This window comes from Oncorhynchus kisutch, linkage group LG11 (assembly GCF_002021735.2).
Source record: "Oncorhynchus kisutch isolate 150728-3 linkage group LG11, Okis_V2, whole genome shotgun sequence".
Lineage (NCBI taxonomy): Eukaryota > Metazoa > Chordata > Actinopteri > Salmoniformes > Salmonidae > Oncorhynchus > Oncorhynchus kisutch.
In genome coordinates, this window is record NC_034184.2 from 25,362,665 (window position 1) to 25,380,495 (window position 17,831).

Genomic DNA, 17,831 nt, shown 5'->3' on the forward strand with positions numbered 1-17,831 from the left:
TTCATGTTGGTTCAAAGTAATTTCATTGAAATTACGTGGAAACAACATTTATTCAGTGTGTTCCCAGTGGGATGGCTGTTGTCAAAAGGATATAGTGAAAACACAACCAGTTTTCAGAGTAGCAATTCGTATGGTATTTTATGATTTCCAATTTGTACAATATGTTACAAAAGTGCTTAAGATCCCGTCAATCTCTTTAAGCAAATTAAACCATTGTAGCACAAGACACTCTGTTACAGAAATAATATGATAGCCTACCCAGTGACCATAGCAATAACCTTTTATGACGGCGCATAGGTTGTGATGGATAAAAATATAATTTAATATCACTCTTCAGCGACAAAACACTACAGTTGAAGTCAGAAGTTTACATACACTTAGGTTGGAGTCATAAAACTCGTTTTTCAACCACTCCACAAATTTCTTGTTGACAAACTATAGTTTTGGCAAGTTGGTTAGGACATCTACTTTGTGCATGACACAAGTCATTTTCCCAACAATTGTTAACAGACAGATTATTTCACTTATAATTCACTGTATCATAATTCCAGTGGGTCAGAAGATTACATACACTAAGTTGACTGTGCCTGTAAACAGCATGGCTTTAGAAGCGTCTTCTAACATAATTTGAGTCAATTGGAGGTGTACCTGTGGATATATTTCAAGGCCTACCTTCAAACTCAGTGCCTCTTTGCTTGACATCATGGGAAAATCAAAAGAAATCAGCCAAGACCTCCTGCCCGGCAGCCCCGAGACTCTGCCGGGCAGGAGGGAGACTCTGGCAGCTCCGGACCTCAGAAAAAGACTTCCAGAAGTCTGGTTCATCCTTGGGAGCAATTTCCAAACACCTGAAGGTACCACATTCATCTGTACAAATAATCGTACGCAAATATAAACACCATGGGACCACGCAGCTGTCGTACCACTCAGGAAGAAGACATGTTCTGTCTCCTAGAGATGAACGTATTTTGGTGCGAAAAGTGCAAATCAATCCCAGAACAACAGCAAAGGACCTTGTGAGGATGCTGGAGGAAACGGGTACAAAAGTATCTATATCCACAGTAAAATTACTCCTATATCGACAAAACATGAAAGGCCGCTCAGCAAGGAAGAAGCCACTGCTCCAAAACTGCCATAAAAAAAGCCAGACTACGGTTTGCAACTGCACATGGGGACAAAGATTGACCTTTTTGGAGAAGTGTCCTCTGGTCTGATGAAACAAAAATAGAACTGTTTGGCCATCATTATGTTTGGAGGAAAAGGGGGAGGCTTGCAAGTCAGGGGTGGCAGCATCATGTTGTGGGGATGCTTTGCTGCAGGAATACTAATCATATTTTGTAAAGAATCAAAATCACCCATAGTTCTAACATGATTTATTTAGCTCCTACTCCGAAAAGTGGTACTCAGTGATGGGTTGTGTTGATTTGCCCCAAACATAATGCTTTGTATTCAGGACATAAAGTTAATTTCTTTGCCTCATTGTTTGCAGTTTACTTTAGTGCCTTATTGCAAACAGGATCCACGTTTTGGAATATTTGTATTCTGTACAGGCTTCCATCTTTTCACTCAGTCATTTAGGTTAGTATTGTGGAGTAACAACAATGTTGTCGATCCATCCTCAGTTGTCTCCTTTCACAGCCATTAACCTCTGTAACTGTTTTAAAGTGACAATTGGCCTCATGGTGAAATCCCTGAGCGGTTTCCTTCCACTCCGGCAACTGAGTTAGGGAGGATGCCTGTACCTTTGTACAGCAGTGACTAGGTGTGTTGATACACTATTCAAAGTGTAATTAATAACTTCACCATGTTCAAGAGATATTCAAAGTCAGTTTTTTTAACCCTCCTACCAATCCCACCCTTCTTTGCGAGGCATTGGAAAACCTCTCTGGTCTTTGTGGATGGAAATTCATGTAACGGCTGTCGTAGGTGGAAGACGGAGAGGACCAAGGTGCAGCGTGGTACGTGTTCATGATCTTTTAATTACACTGAACACTGGGAACAAAAATAACAAAACAGAACAAACGAAACAGTCCTGTCTGGTACACAGACAGAGACAGAATACAACTACCCACAAACACAGGTGGGAACAGGTTACCTAAGTATTTTTCTCAATCAGAGACAACGATTGACAGCTGCCTCTGATTGGGAACCATACCAGGCCAAACACATAGAAGAACAAAACATAGAACAAAACATAGAATGCCCACCCCAACCCAAACTAAAACAGAGACAGGTCAGGACGTGACAGTACCCCCCCCCCCCCCCAAAGGTGCGGACTCCGGCCGCAAAACCCAAACCCATAGGGGAGGGTGGCTCTGGCGCGGGACGTGGACCCCACTCCACCATAGTCTTGGACCACTTAAGTGGCACCTTTGGAGCGGCGACCCTCACCGCCGACCTCGGACTGGGGACACTTGCAGCGGGCTCCAAATAGACGGGAGTCTCTGGCTGCGCCGGAGTGAAGGGCAGCTCTGGCAGCGCCGGAGTGACGGGCGGGAGACTCTGGAAGCTCCTGACTGATGGGCGGGAGACTCTGGCAGCTCCTGACTGATGGGTGGGAGACTCTGGCAGCTCCTGCCTGACGGGTGGAAGACTCTGGCAGCTCCTGACTGATGGGCGGGAGACTCTGGAAGCTCCTGACTGACAGGCGGGAGACTCTGGAAGCTCCTGACTGACAGGCGGGAGACTCTGGCAGCTCCTGACTGACAGGAGGGAGACTCTGGCATCTCCGGACAGGTGGGAGAGTCTGGCAGGTCCGGAGAGGAGGGAGACTCTGGCAGCTCCGGACAGGAGGGAGACTCTGGCAGCCCCGGGCAGGAGGGAGACTCTGGCAGCTCCGGACAGGAGGGAGACTCTGGCAGCTCCGAGCAGGAGGGAGACTCTGGCAGCTCCGGACAGGAGGGAGAACCTGGAGGGAGGAGACGGAAAGAGCCTGGTCCTCGGAGGAGGCACAGGATAGACCGGTCCGTGGAGGCACGCTGGAGGTCTCGAGCACCAAGCCTGCACAACCTGTCCTGGCTGGATACTCCCTGTAGCCCGGTAAGTGCCGCGGGGTGGAACAGACCGCACTGGGCTGTGCTGTAGAACCGGGGACATCGTGCGTAGGGCTGGTGCCATATAACCCGGGCCGAGGAGATGCACTGGAGACCAGTTGCGCTGAGCCGGCTTCATTACTCCTGGCTCGATGCCCACTCTAGCCCAGCCGATAGGAGGAGCTGCGATGTAGCGCACCAGGCTATGCCTGCACACTGGGGACACCGTGCACCTCACGGCATAACACGGTGCCTGCCCGGTCAACCTCTCGCCATGGTAAGCACAGGGAGTTGGCTCAGGTCTCCTACCTGACTTAGCAGAACTACTTATTTCTCTGAGAGTATGGCAGATATATACTGTGCAATCGGAAAGTATTCCGACTTTTTCCACATTTTGTTACTTTACAGTCTTATTCTCAAATGGATTAAATAGTTTTTTTACTCACCAATCTACACACAATACCGCACAATGAAAGTGAAAACAGGTTTACAGAATTTTTTGCACATTTATAAAAACTTAAAACTTATCACATTTGCTGTACAGTACCAGTCAAAAGTTTAGACACACCTACTCATTCAAGGGTTTTTCTTTATTTAAACTATTTTCTACATTGTAGAATAATAGTGAAGACATCAAAACTATGAAATAACACATATGAAATCATGTAGTAACCAAAAAAGTGTAAAAATATATTTTATATTTGAGATTCTTCAAAGTAGCTACCATTTGCCTTGAATGTGCCTTTTACTGAGGAGTGTCTTCCGTCTGGCCACTCTACCATAAAAGCCTGATTGGTGGAGTGCTGCAGAGATGGTTGTCCTTCTGGAAGTTTCTCCCATCTCCACAGAGGTCCTGGTCACCTCCTTGACCAATGCCCTTTTTCCCCAATTGCTGAGTCTCTAGGAAGAGTCTTGGTGGTTCCAAACTTCTTCCATTTTAAAATGATTGAGGCCACGGTGTCCTCCGACCTCATGGCTTGGTTTTTGCTCGGACATGTACTGTCAACTATGGGATCCTATATAGTCAGGTGTGTGCCTTTACAAATCATGTCCAATCAATTTAATTTAGCACAGGTGGACTAAAATCAAGTTGTAGAAACATTTCAAGGTTGATCAATGGAAACAAGATGCCCCTGAGCTCAATTTTGAGTCTTATAGTAAAGGGTCTGAAATTATGTAAATAAGGTATTTCTGGGTTTTTTCACTTTGTTATTATGTGGTATTGTGTGTAGATGGATGAGGAAAATGTTTTATTTTGTACATTTTAGAATAAGGCTGTAACGTAACAAAATGCAGAAAAAGTCCAGGGCTAATTTCCAAATACACTGTATAGCATTTACTTTTTTTGTCTCTCTGAAATGAAACCATTAAGTGATGGACATGCATTTGTTTCAAATCTGTCATTGAACAACCCCATGCCATGATTATATTGTGAAAAAACACACCAATCTCTCTCATAATTTCTTTAAACAATAAAAGCTCATTGTCCAGTATTTCTGAAAATGTATAAACTGTATAGCGTTTTGGAATGAAACTCTTCATGCATTGTAGCTTTGACATTTTATTCTAGTAAGATTAGATATATCAAGGTAAGACTATGTATCATCTATTGACCTCTCTCTACCTCTCGTTATCTTTCTCTCAGCACGTGCATGTGTAACGGCAGATCTCCTCTTCGTCTGAAGAGGAGTAAGGATCGGACCAAGATGCAGCGTGGTAAGTGTCCATAATGTTTTTAATAAAGATAAATTAACACTCGAACAAAAACAATAAAGTGAAATCTCCAAAAAATGAAACAGTACCGTGTGGCGACAAACACTCACACGGAAACGAACACCCACAAACCAACAGTGAAACCCAGGCTACCTAAGTATGATTCTCAATCAGAGACAACTAATGACACCTGCCTCTGAGAACCATACTAGGCCGAAACAGAAACCAAACATAGAAAAACAAACATAGACTGCCCACCCCAACTCACGCCCTGACCATACTAAATAAAGACAAAACAAAGGAAATAAAGGTCAGAACATGACAGCATGCATGCGCGCGCACATTTGCATGCACACACGCGCACACTCAAACAATATCTCCCTCTCTTATTCTGCAGTCACTCATATTTAGGAAAACTGCAATCGGTCACATATCTAATTTATGTTACCACACATTTCATGTATACAGTATAAATGTGAGCTGTTAGATCCTCCTGTATAACCCTAATAGTCATCTGTATAACTGTGTCTGAGTTTGTCTTTGCAGGGCCCCCATGGCTCTGTGCCGGTTAAATTTCATGTGCTTGTGATCTTTGACTTGTCTTTATCCACTGTTTATCCACTTTATCCACTGTTGCCCTGAGTCAGCGAGGAGGTATTTAATAACCCACCGTCCACGAGTAAGTAAACCCTCAGACCTGGAAAGAACGGGTGCATATAACCACTGCATGTGTAACGGATTTCCTCCTCTTTGTCTGGGGAGGAGTAAGGATCGGACCAAAACGCAGCGTGGTAAGTGTCCATATTGATTTATTCAAAAACACAACTGAACACTGGAACAAAATAATAAACGTGAAATATCCAAAACCGAAACAGTACCGTGTGGCCCAAACACTCACACGGAAACAAACACCCACAAACCAAAAGTGAAACCCAGGCTACCTAAGTATGATTCTCAATCAGAGACAACTAACGACACCTGCCTCTGATTGAGAACCATACTAGGCCGAACACAAAAACCAACATAGAAAAACCAACATAGACTGCCCACCCCAACTCACAGAACTATGGTCAGAACATGACAGCATGGGGATAGGAGTTACCTCCTATACTGTCTAGGTTTGTTGTATTGTTGTGGTTGATGTCCTCACCTCCTATATAACACAAACCATTTTTCAATGATTGTGATGATTCTTTGTGCTTTCATCCTCAACATGACTATTACCTTCATATATAGCACTTTATAATAACTCCATGTAATAAAGAATTTATAATGGATTATTCATCATTTATGCATCATAATATAGGTCCTTATAAACCATTTACTAATCATTAGTTAAGTATTTTTGTGTGGTCTCATCCAAAGCCTATTTTATTTTATAAATGTTTTGAGAGACCAGTGTAATTTCTCGCCAGAAAATGGACATGCAATTAGTAGACATTCCAGCAGGTCTCAAGATGGCCCCTGGGACATATCATTGCTTAAACAATAAGCAAGGATTTGAGGAAGGTTGGCTCAGAGTTTTCTTTGCGAAGGTGGAGACTTCGCAAACCGGACCTCCCAATTTCTAACCCGTATGGACCCAGAACTTACTGGGTTAACTGAGATTAGACTGCTCTAAGGAGTGACAGCATTCTACACTTTGGTTTTGGCCGAAAAGTCACTGCCAAGAAACACTTATGTTAGCATTTTCAGGCTTAGAACATTATTTTACTCAGCATAGAGTGTGTCTGAAGTTACACATCACTATTACAATACAATAGTGTGACTGTTTTGGAATAAAATGGCAATATTACGGTATTTTCTTAAACATCCTCTGTATTGTGTGCTTATTCTTCAAGCATTGATATGTACTAGCGGATATTTTGAGGCCTTAACGAGCACCAGGTACTGCTGGAATTTCTACCAATGGCATGTCTATCTTTTTGTGAGAAATTACACTGGTCCCTCAAAAAATGTATAAATAGCCCAAACTTTAGATGAGGCCACACAAAAAAAAAACTAATGATTAGTAAATGATTTATAAAGACCTATATTGAACATTTAATGAATAATTATAAAATATTTAAAAGTTGTTTATAAATGTGTGTATAACTAGGTTACTAACATATACAAATGTGTTAGTAATGATGAATAAATAATGAATAAATTGTTTACTGATCCATTATAAATGTGTTATTACGTGGCGTTATAATAAAGTGCTACAAAGCCATATCTCCTTAGTATCATAGTCCCACTTTAAACTCACAATCATTATCATAATTTAAACATCTTTCTACACAACCAGAAAGATATTGTCGGTGGTGAAAAACTTACTCTGCTGTATCAGTCAGTCATTAACCTTGGTTTTGTGGAGACAGGTTGCTGCTAAACCACATCTGTCAACTAACCACTGTCTGTCTTTAATGGTTTGTCCGTGAGGGCACACACTTACACACACTCTGGCACTTACACACAACGTATATGGTATGCAGACACACACACACGCTCGCGCACGCACGCACGCACGCACGCACGCACGCGCACACACAAACACACACACAAACAAAAAACGCAACTCTCCCTGATTTCTGTGGGACAGAGTGCACAATGTACTATCCTGTAAATAATTTCATAGGAAAAAACACACAGACATGTATTTGTGGCCAAACCAAACTGTGGTGTCCTCCCCCAGGGGTCAGTTGAGGTGTTGGGCAGGCACTGTGTGTCACTGTGTGTCATTGAACTGGACCGGTTCTGGTTCTGAAGCTATTTGGTTTGGGCCGAGGATAGGTGTGTGTGTGTGTGTGTGTGTGTGTGAGTGTTCAAGAGTTGCCTAGAACTCTGATCCGGGGTAAGAAGTGTTAAATGGTTACGTTAAGGACTGCGGGTGGGATAATCTGGACCTGTAGGGTTCTCACTTCAATCACGTGTCAGCCGTTGATCCCTTCTTGTAACCAGAATTATGACAAAAGACTACCAAAAATGGTGCTTGCAACATTTATCCTTTACTATCAAATGAAGGTAAATGTGTTTATTTGCTGCTATAACATGCTATAAATGGTGCCATAGTCGATCCAGAGACAGGTTGGACACAACAGGTTCGCAGTTATGGTCGAACACCTGTGGTGAAGTATTACAGTAAGGTAAGATTAGGAGGTGTTAGATAATCACAGCACTCATTACCCCCACAGCCTCTACTACACATTTAACCATTATCGCAGTTTCAGATACTCTACCACTATGATGACTGTCTGTCAGTGACAAAGGGAATATGTGAATATTGCTTTTAAAAAATCTGCTTCTGGTATCCTGACAGGAAAGAGACTATTAAGCTGTTCGCTGCTGTCTTGTTAAAATTCTCCTCTCATTTTTGAGTCAACATTAACTGTAACCAGATCCAGATGTGTGTGTGATTGTGTGTCTGCCTCTGCACCATACAGTTGTATTATATACGATTTGTATAATTATATATATTCTTGGGTGTCTTGCAGTTGCAGCAGCTATTCTTCCTAGGATCCACATAAAATGTACAAATATATGACGAAGTACAGAACAGTTATAGACAAGAACAACATAAGATATGACATTCAACTCAAAATAAAAATAAGAGTTATGTATTGGAAAGACACCAAGCGACAACAAAATACTATTTACACAATTCATATATAGGTATTCATATTCTTATATACTGTACAATTAAAATAGATCTTTAGAAAGAGGAGAGACGCTGTGATAAAATATTTTTGGGGTCTATTTTTTAAAGCTAAACTTTCTTTTTGCCTGAGTAACCTCTGGTGGCAGAGCATTCCACGATGATATGGCTCTATACATAACTGAGTAATGCATATATATCAATGATGTCGCTCTTGCTGCGGGTGATTCCCTGATCCACCTCTACGCAGAGAACACCATTCTGTATACAGTGGGGCAAAAAAGTATTTAGTCAGCCACCAATTGTGCAAGTTCTCCCACTTAAAAAGATGAGAGGCCTGTAATTTTCATCATATGTACACTTCAACTATGACAGACAAAATGAGAGAAAAAAATCCAGAAAATCACATTGTAGGATTTTTTATGAATTTATTTGCAAATTATGTTGGAAAATAAGTATTTGGTCACCTACAAACAAGCAAGATTTCTGCTTCTTTCTGTAACTTCTTCTTTAAGAGGCTCCTCTGTCCTCCAGTGCCATCCGTTTTGTTACCAAAGCCCCTTATACCACCCACCACTGCGACCTGTGTGCTCTAGTTGGCTGGCCCTCGCTACATATTCGTCACCAGACCCACTGGCTCCAGGTCATCTATAATTCGATGCTAGGCAAAGCTCCGCCTTATCTCAGCTCACTGGTCACGATAACAACACCCACCCGTAGCACGCGCTCCAGCAGGTATATCTCACTGGTTATCCCCAAAGCCAACACCTCATTTGGCCGCCTTTCCTTTCAGTTCTCTGCTGCCAGTGACTGGAACGAATTGCAAAAATCGCTGAAGCTGGAGACTTATACTTCCCTCACTAACTTTAAACATCAGCTGTCTGAGCAGCTAACCAATCACTGCAGCTGTCCATAGTCCATCTGTAAATAGCCCACCCAATCTACCTACCTCATCCCCGTATTGTTTTTTATTTACTTTTCTTCTCTTTTGCACACCAGTATCTCTACTTGCACATCATCATCTGCTCATTTATGGGGCGGCAGGGTAGCCTAGTGGTTAGAGCGTTGGACTAGTAACCGGAAGGTTACCGGACAGCTGCAGTTCAAATCCCTGAGCTGACAAGGTACAAATCTGTCGTTCTGCTCCTGAACAGGCAGTTAACCCACTGTTCCTAGGCCGTCATTGAAAATAAGAATTTGTTCTTAACTGACTTGCCTAGTTAAATAAAGGTAAAATAAAAAATAAATAAATGTATCACTCCAGTGTTAATCTGCTAAATTGTAATTACTTCGCTACTATGGCCTATTTATTTCCTACCTCCTCATGCCATTTGCACTCACTGTATATAGACTTTCTTTTTTCCATTGTGTTATTGACTGTAATCTTGTTTATTCCATGTGTTGTTGTTTGTGTCTCACTGCTTTGCTTTATCTTGCCCAGGTTGCAGTTGTAAATGAGAACTTGTTCTCAACTAGCTTACCTGGTTAACCAGAAATAGTCACAGCTTTAATCACTGCTCAAAGGCGTGCTGCTTTGTTTTGAGCCAGCTGCAGCTTTGCTAGGTCTTTCTTTGCTGCACCTGATCATATTACCGGATAGTAATCCAGATGGGACAAGATCAGAGCCTGAACAACTAATACAGTTGATCTTTGTGACAAAAATGCAGAACATATTTTTATTAAAGACATGTCTCTCCCCATCTTCACAACAACGTTGTCAATATGACTTGACCATGATAACTGACCATCCAATGTTCCTCCTAGGAGTTCAGCCTTTTAAACTTATTTAATAGTCACATTTATGCACAACTCCAGTTGAGATTTTGGTGTAAGAGAATGCTTTGAACCAAACACAATGTTTTTTGGTTTTAGATGTATTTAAGACCAGTTTATTGTTAATTACCAATTCTGACTGTACCTCCTTGCTAAGAGTCTCAGTGAGGTCACTGGCTGTAGGTGCTGATCTGTAGAGTGTGTAATCATCAGCATACATAGTCATTTTACCTTCTTGAAAGACAAGTGGTAAATCATTTGTAAAAATAGAGAAGTAACGGCCCAAGTTAACTACCCTGAGGGACACCGCACTGTACTGTACACACAACATCTCCACTCCACTGATCCGCAACATTGGGGCCCAACAAGGATGCGTTCTCTGCCCCCTCCTGTATTCCCTGTTCACCCACGACTGCGTGGCCATGCACGCCTCCAACTCAATAATCAAGTTTGCAGACGACACAACAGTGGTAGGCTTGATTACAAACAACGACGAGACAGATTGGAGTGTCGTGTCTTTGGCTATGCCAGATTAAGTGATATGACATGCTATTCTATAAAATTATTTCTCCGTAATTAATATTACCTGATTGAGCTAATCATGTAAATCTAATTAACTAGAGAGTCGGGCACCACAAAATAATATTTATAGAGCTGTTATCTTCCGAATAAACTCTTAAAGACCTAGTAATATTTTACATCAGTAGCAGTCAATATTAATCATCATCTTAATTCAGTCTCATCTGAAAGTTGTAAATTCTTGGGTATCTGCACGAACCCTGGCTCACAAGTTGAATCAGCAATACAAAATTGGGTTTAATTATTTATTTACTAAATACCTAACTAATCACACAGAATTATACATACACATAATTAAATCATAACTTGATTACAAATTACGTCATAAAAGAAAACGTCCCTAGCGGGCGGAACAGGTATGACAGCTTGTTACACAAAGGAAAAGGGCTGGGTTTGAGTGAGAGCGGGAAGACTGAGGGACACAGGGAGAAGCTGTGCTATCGTAAATACAGTATCTGATGCATTCTAAATTACCGCCCATTTGGAAAAGGAAAATGCAATAAAAATTTACTCTGAGCTGTGCTTCGGTAGGTTGGTGGTAGATGAAAGGCAGTGTTGCCAAACCGAGTCCTTTGAAGAATGTCTCTGGTTGTCAATTGGATACGCTGTAGTAACGTCGTTGGGTGATAGACGGGATACTCTATCTGTTCCTTCCTAAGCCTTGTTGCATCTGCTGTTGCTAACTCAACGGATAGGAGGTATCACTTATGTAGTGAATAAGAGTTCAAAGTTCATACCATTCGCAACCAAAGCTCACGCTGATGTTGGCTTTGTTCTGTAGTTATTATTTGAACCATTCTGACATAGGACCGTCGTCCTACATCCTCGGAACAGGAAGTTATATTGTCGTCAAGGGCTTATATAGGAAGGGAGAGGAGGGCGTGTTTGAAGAGTTTTATAGCCCATGTCCCTTCACAGGGGCGGGCCACTGATTGAGCAGAGCCATATCTTATGAAAACCAAAATCTCACATTTTAGAAGCTAAAATCACATTCATCCCATCACGAATAATTTCATATTCAAACATTTAAATTGAACAACAATTCCATGTGAATCCGATAACTCTGATGTGTAGACTTTACACTGTAGAGTTTATGCCATCTTATCATTGATGAGAATGTCTCAGATGACAAACGAACTGACATCATATTCATTAACCACCGCATATGTTCAATTGTTCAGATTACCAGAATATAGTTAATTTCCCACAACCTACTGATGTTCCCAGAATCTCTATGTTAACCAAGGGTTTTGCAAATGTATCCTCAGTAGGGTAGAGAGAGGAAAAGGGGGGAAGAGGTATTTATGACTGTCATAAACCTATCCCCCCAGGCCAACATCATGACAGGAGCGAAGCTTCACCTTCCAACAGGACAATAACCCTAAGCACACAGCCAAGACAATGCAGGAGTGGCTCTGGGACAAGTCTCTGAATGTCCTTGAGTGGCCCAACCAGAGCTCAGACTTGAACCCGATCAAACATCTCTGGAGAGACCTGAAAATAGCTGTGCGGCAGCGCTCCCCATCCAACCTGACAGAGCTTGAGAGGATCTGCAGAGAAGAATGGGAGAAACTCCCCAAATACAGGTGTGCCAAGCTTGAAGCATCATACTCAAGATTCAAGGCTATAATTGCTGCCAATGGCGCTTCAACAAAGTACTGAGTAAAGGGTCTGTGAAATGTAATTTTTATTTATACAGTTGCAAAAATGTCTAAAATCCTGTGTATGTTTTGTCAGTATGGGGTATTGTGTGTAGATTGATGAGGGGAAAAATAACAATTTAATCAATTTTAGAACAAGGCTGTGACCTAACAAATGTGTAAAAAATCAAGGGGTCTGAACACTTACCAAAGGAACTATGTTCTCCAGATACTGACAGTTTGCACTTGGTGGCCTATAGCAGAACCCTAAAAGAAGAGGCTTCAGATGAGGCAGGTGAACCTGCAACCACAGCACTTCTTCTTCATTTGTCATGAGCTCCTCTCTGAGGTTTAAAGGAATTTGGCTCTGAATATACAGTATACAGCAACACATCCCCGTAGACATTCCTGTCTTTTCTATAGATGTAGTATTCTTGTATTCCTACTGGGGTATCAAAGGTGCTGTCTAACTGAGTTTCAGAAATGGCTAATACATTAAGATTATCTAAGATTAGCAAATTACTAATCTCATTTTATGAGGCTACATACAGTCGAAGTCGGAAGTTTACATACACCTTAGCCAAATACATTTAAACTCAGTTTTCCACAATTCCTGACATTTAATCCTAGTGTCACGCCCTGGTCTTAGTATTTTGTGTTTTCTTTTTTCTTTTGGTCAGGCCAGGGTGTGACATGGGTTATTTATATGTTGTGTTTTGTCTTGGGGTTTTTGTAGGTTATGGGATTGTGGTATAGTAGAGTTGTCTAGGTAAGTCTATGGTTGCCTGGAGTGGTTCTCAATCAGAGGCAGGTGTTTATCGTTGTCTCTGATTGGGAACCATATTTAGGCAGCCATGTTCTTTGAGTGTGTCGTGGGTGATTGTTCCTGTCTCTGTGTTTGTTTGCACCAGATAGGGATGGTTTGGGTTTTCATGTTACGGTTTGTATTTGTTCGTTATAATCTTTATTAAAGATGTATCGAGATAACCACGCTGCATTTTGGTCCTCCTCTCCTTCGACGGAAGAAAACCTTAACACCTAGTAAAAACTAGCTTAGGTCAGTTAGGATCACCACTTTATTTTAAGTATGTGAAATGTCAGAATAATAGTAGAGTGATTTATTTCAGCTTTTATTTATTTTATCACATTCCCAGTGGGTCAGAAGTTTACATACACTCAATTAGTATTTGGTAGAATTGCCTTTAAATTGTTTAACTTGGGTCAAATGTTTTGAGTAGCCTTCCACAAGCTTCCCACAATACATTGGGTGAATTTTGACCCATTCCTCCTGACAGAGCTGGTGCAACTGAGTCAGGTTGGTAGGTGTCCTTGCTCACAAAAGCTTTTTCAGTTCAGTCCACTAATTTTCTATAGGATTGAGGTCAGGGCTTTGTGATGGCCACTCCAATACCTTGAATTTGTTATCCTTAAGCCATTTTGCCACAACTTTGTAGGTATGCTTGTGGTCATTGTCCATTTGGAAGACCCATTTGCGACCAAGCATTAACTTCCTGACTGATGTCTTGAGATGTTGCTTCAATATATCCACATTATTTTCCTCCTCATAATGCCATCTATTTTGTGAAGTGCACCTGTCCCTCCTGCAGCAAAGCACCCCCACAACATGATGCTGCCTCCCCCGTGCTTCTCGGTTGGGATGGTGTTCTTCGGCTTGCAAGACTCCTCCTTTTCCCTCCAAACATAACGATGGTGATTATGGCCAGTTCTATTCATGTTTCATCAGACCAGAGGACATTTCTCCAAAAAGTACAATCTTTGTCCCCAGGTGCAGTTGCAAACCGTAGTCTGGCCTTTTTACGGAAGTTTTGAAGCAGTGGCTTCTTCTTGCCGAGCGGCCGTTCAGGTTATGTCGATATAGGACTCGTTTTTCTGTGGATAAAGATATTTTTGTACCTGTTTCCCCCAGCATCTTCACAATGTCATTTGCTGTTGTTCTGGGATTGATTTGCACTTTTTGCAACAAAGTAAGTTCATCTCTAGGAGACAGAACGCGTCTCCTTCCTGAGTGGTATGACGGCTGTGTGGTCCCATGGTGTTTATACTTGCGTATTATTGTTTGTACAGATGAACGTGGTACCTTCAGGCGTTTGGAAATTGCTCCCAAGGATGAACCAGACTTGTGGAGGTCTACAATTTTGACTGATTTCTTTTGATTTTCCCATGATGTCAAGCAAAGAGTCACTGAGTTTGAAGGTAGGCCTTGAAATACATCCACAGGTACACCTCCAATTGACTCAAATGATGTCAATTAGCCTATCAGAAGCTTCTAAAGCCATGACATCTTATTCTGGATTTTTCCAAGTTGTTTCCAGTCACAGTTAACTTAGTGTATGTAAACTTCTGACCCACTGAAATTGTGATACAGTTAATTATAAGTGAAATAATCTGGCTGTAAACAATTGTTAGAAAAATGACACAACAGTGGTTACCGCTATGTGAAATCAATTAGCAATAATGAGTAGTCATAATGTGTGGTTATCATGTATCATACATGTCATTTAGATGTTTATACTTTACAAACACACATTTTATTTCTGTAGTTCTCAAAATCAATATATAGTAGACATACCATTTAAAATCTATAGGTTTACCAAACGGTTAAGTGATTAACCATTAAGCGCAGTTGGATTAAATGATGATCAAATGTATTCAAACAAATTAGAAGATAATCATAAGAAGAGTATTGTGAGCATTGCAGTGTGAAAGGCAATTACTTTATATGAAAGTTATTTCTTGATCAGGTACTCCCAAACTGGGGTACGCAAATGATGGTAAATGGTTAAAAAAGTAAGGCCCGTGTCCATAGAGAATCTACTGGTAGCACTGCTACTACCAGCAGTACTACACCTGCACCTGTCGACAACACAAGTTGTTCTGCTTCCATGAGCACACCCAATGCACCCAACATCAGTAATTGTACATTTGTTGTTAGCCCAGCTAGCATGGACACTGACAGTTGTGAATCTGATGCAGCCGACGAGCTACTGCCCCCTTACCTGGGAAGGCCCCGAACAATAGACAGGGACGTTGCACCATTGAAGAGGCGCTGATATGATGAGAACTACGTTGATTTGGGGTTCACTTATATTGGGAGTAGTGCCTTTCCTCAGCCACAATGTGTTATATGTGCAAAAGTACTACCTCACAACTCGATGAAACCTTCACTCTTACTCAGACATCTAGAAACAAAACATGCCAATTTGAAAAATAAGCCATGGGAGATTTTTGAGTGAGAATTAAGGCGACTTTTGTGTAGTAAGACATGTATAAAAGCAACATATACCATTAATAAGAAGGGGCTAGAAGCGTCTTATATGGTGAGCTACCGAGTGTCTGGGACAGGCAAGCCCCTTACTATTGTGGAGGACTTAATTCTTCCTGTTGCCGCGGATATGGCTGGGACAATGGACAAGGGGCGGCAGTGTAGCCTAGTGGTTAGAGCATTGGACTAGTAACCGAAAGGTTGCAAGTTCAAACCCCCGAGCTGACAAGGTACAAAATATGTCGTTCTGCCCTTGAACAGGCAGTTAACCCACTGTTCCTAGGCCGTCATTGAAAATAAGAATTTGTTCTTAACTGACTTACCTAGTAAAATAAAGGTACAAAATTCTGGGGGGAAAAGGCCAAAAAACGATACAATGTCTTCATCAAACAACACTGTTTCATGATGCATCAGTGACATGGCAGAAGATGTTGTGAAACAATTACTGCTTCGCATACAAGCCAGTGAATTCTATATGCTACTGCTGGATGAGTCAAAAGACGTTGCGCGGCCTGGCACAGCTCCTGGTATATGTCTGTTACGTTTATGGGGGCTTAATTAAGTATGATAAACTGTAAACCACAGGAGAGGCTATTTTTAAAGTACTGGACTGTTAGGGGTGTGTATTGGAGGCGAAGTCAGGTGCAGGAGAGCAGAGTGTAGTGAACAGGCGCACTTTTTATTCCGGTCAAAATGACAGCACAGAATAACATAAAATGTGCCCAAAACACGGAACATAGACAAAAAGTAATGTGCGTAACAATATCCACAATATCAAAATACACGTAACACAAACAATCCTACACAAAGACATGATGGGGAAAAGAGGAATAAATACATATGAATTGATTGAGGAATGAAAACCAAGACAAAACAAATGGATACATGACAAATGGAGCGGCGATGGCTAGAAAGCCGGTGACGTCGTCGCCGAACGCCTCCCGAACAAGGAGAGGAGCCGACTTCGGCGGAAGTCGTGACATGGACAGCTTTGTGACATCAAATGGACTTTCGTGGTCAAAATGTGTTGGTATCTGTACTGATGGGGAGACAGGGAGACATAGTGGAGTGGTAATGCGCGTGCAAGCAGTTGCTCCCGACGCCACTTGGGTACACTGCAACATCTACTGAGAGGCTCTTGCTGCCAAGAGAATGCCTGACAGCTTGAAAGACGTTTTGGACGCTACAGTGAAAATTGTTAACTTTGTTAAAGCAAGGCCGCTGAACTCTCGTGTATTTTCTACACTATGCAATGATATGGGCAGCGACCATGTAACGCTTTTACAACATACAGAAGTGCGCTGGTTATTAAGGGGCAAAGTATTGACATGTTTTTTTTTAAATTGATTGATGAGCTTAAAGTTTCCTTTACTGACCATCATTTTCACTTGTCTGACCGCCTGCATGATGACGAGTTTCTCACACAACTGGCCTATCTGGGTGATGTTTTTCCCCACCTGAATGATCTGAATCTAGGATTACAGGGACTCTCTGCAACTAAATCAAATCAAATCAAATTTTATTTGTCACATACACATGGTTAGCAGATGTTAATGCGAGTGTAGCGAAATGCTTGTGCTTCTAGTTCCGACAATGCAGTAATAACCAACAAGTAATCTAACTAACAAAACTACTGTCTAACACACACGTGTAAGGGGATAAAGAATATGTACATAAAGATATATGAATGAGTGATGGTACAGAGCGGCATAGGTAAGATACAGTAGATGGTATCGAGTACAGTATATACATATGAGATGACTATGTAAACAAAGTGGCATAGTTAAAGTGGCTAGTGATACATGTATTACATAAAGATGCAGTAGATGATATAGAGTACAGTATATACGTATACATACGAGATGAATAATGTAGGGTATGTAAACATTATATTAGGTAGTATTGTTTAAAGTGGCTAGTGATATATTTTACATCATTTCCTATCAATTCCCATTATTAAAGTGGCTGGAGTTGAGTCAGTGTGTTGGCAGCAGCCACTCAATGTTAGTGGTGGCTGTTTAACAGTCTGATGGCCTTGAGATAGAAGCTGTTTTTCAGTCTCTCGGTCCCAGCTTTGATGCACCTGTACTGACCTCGCCTTCTGGATGATAGCGGGGTGAACAGGCAGTGGCTCGGGTGGTTGTTGTCCTTGATGATCTTTATGGCCTTCCTGTAAC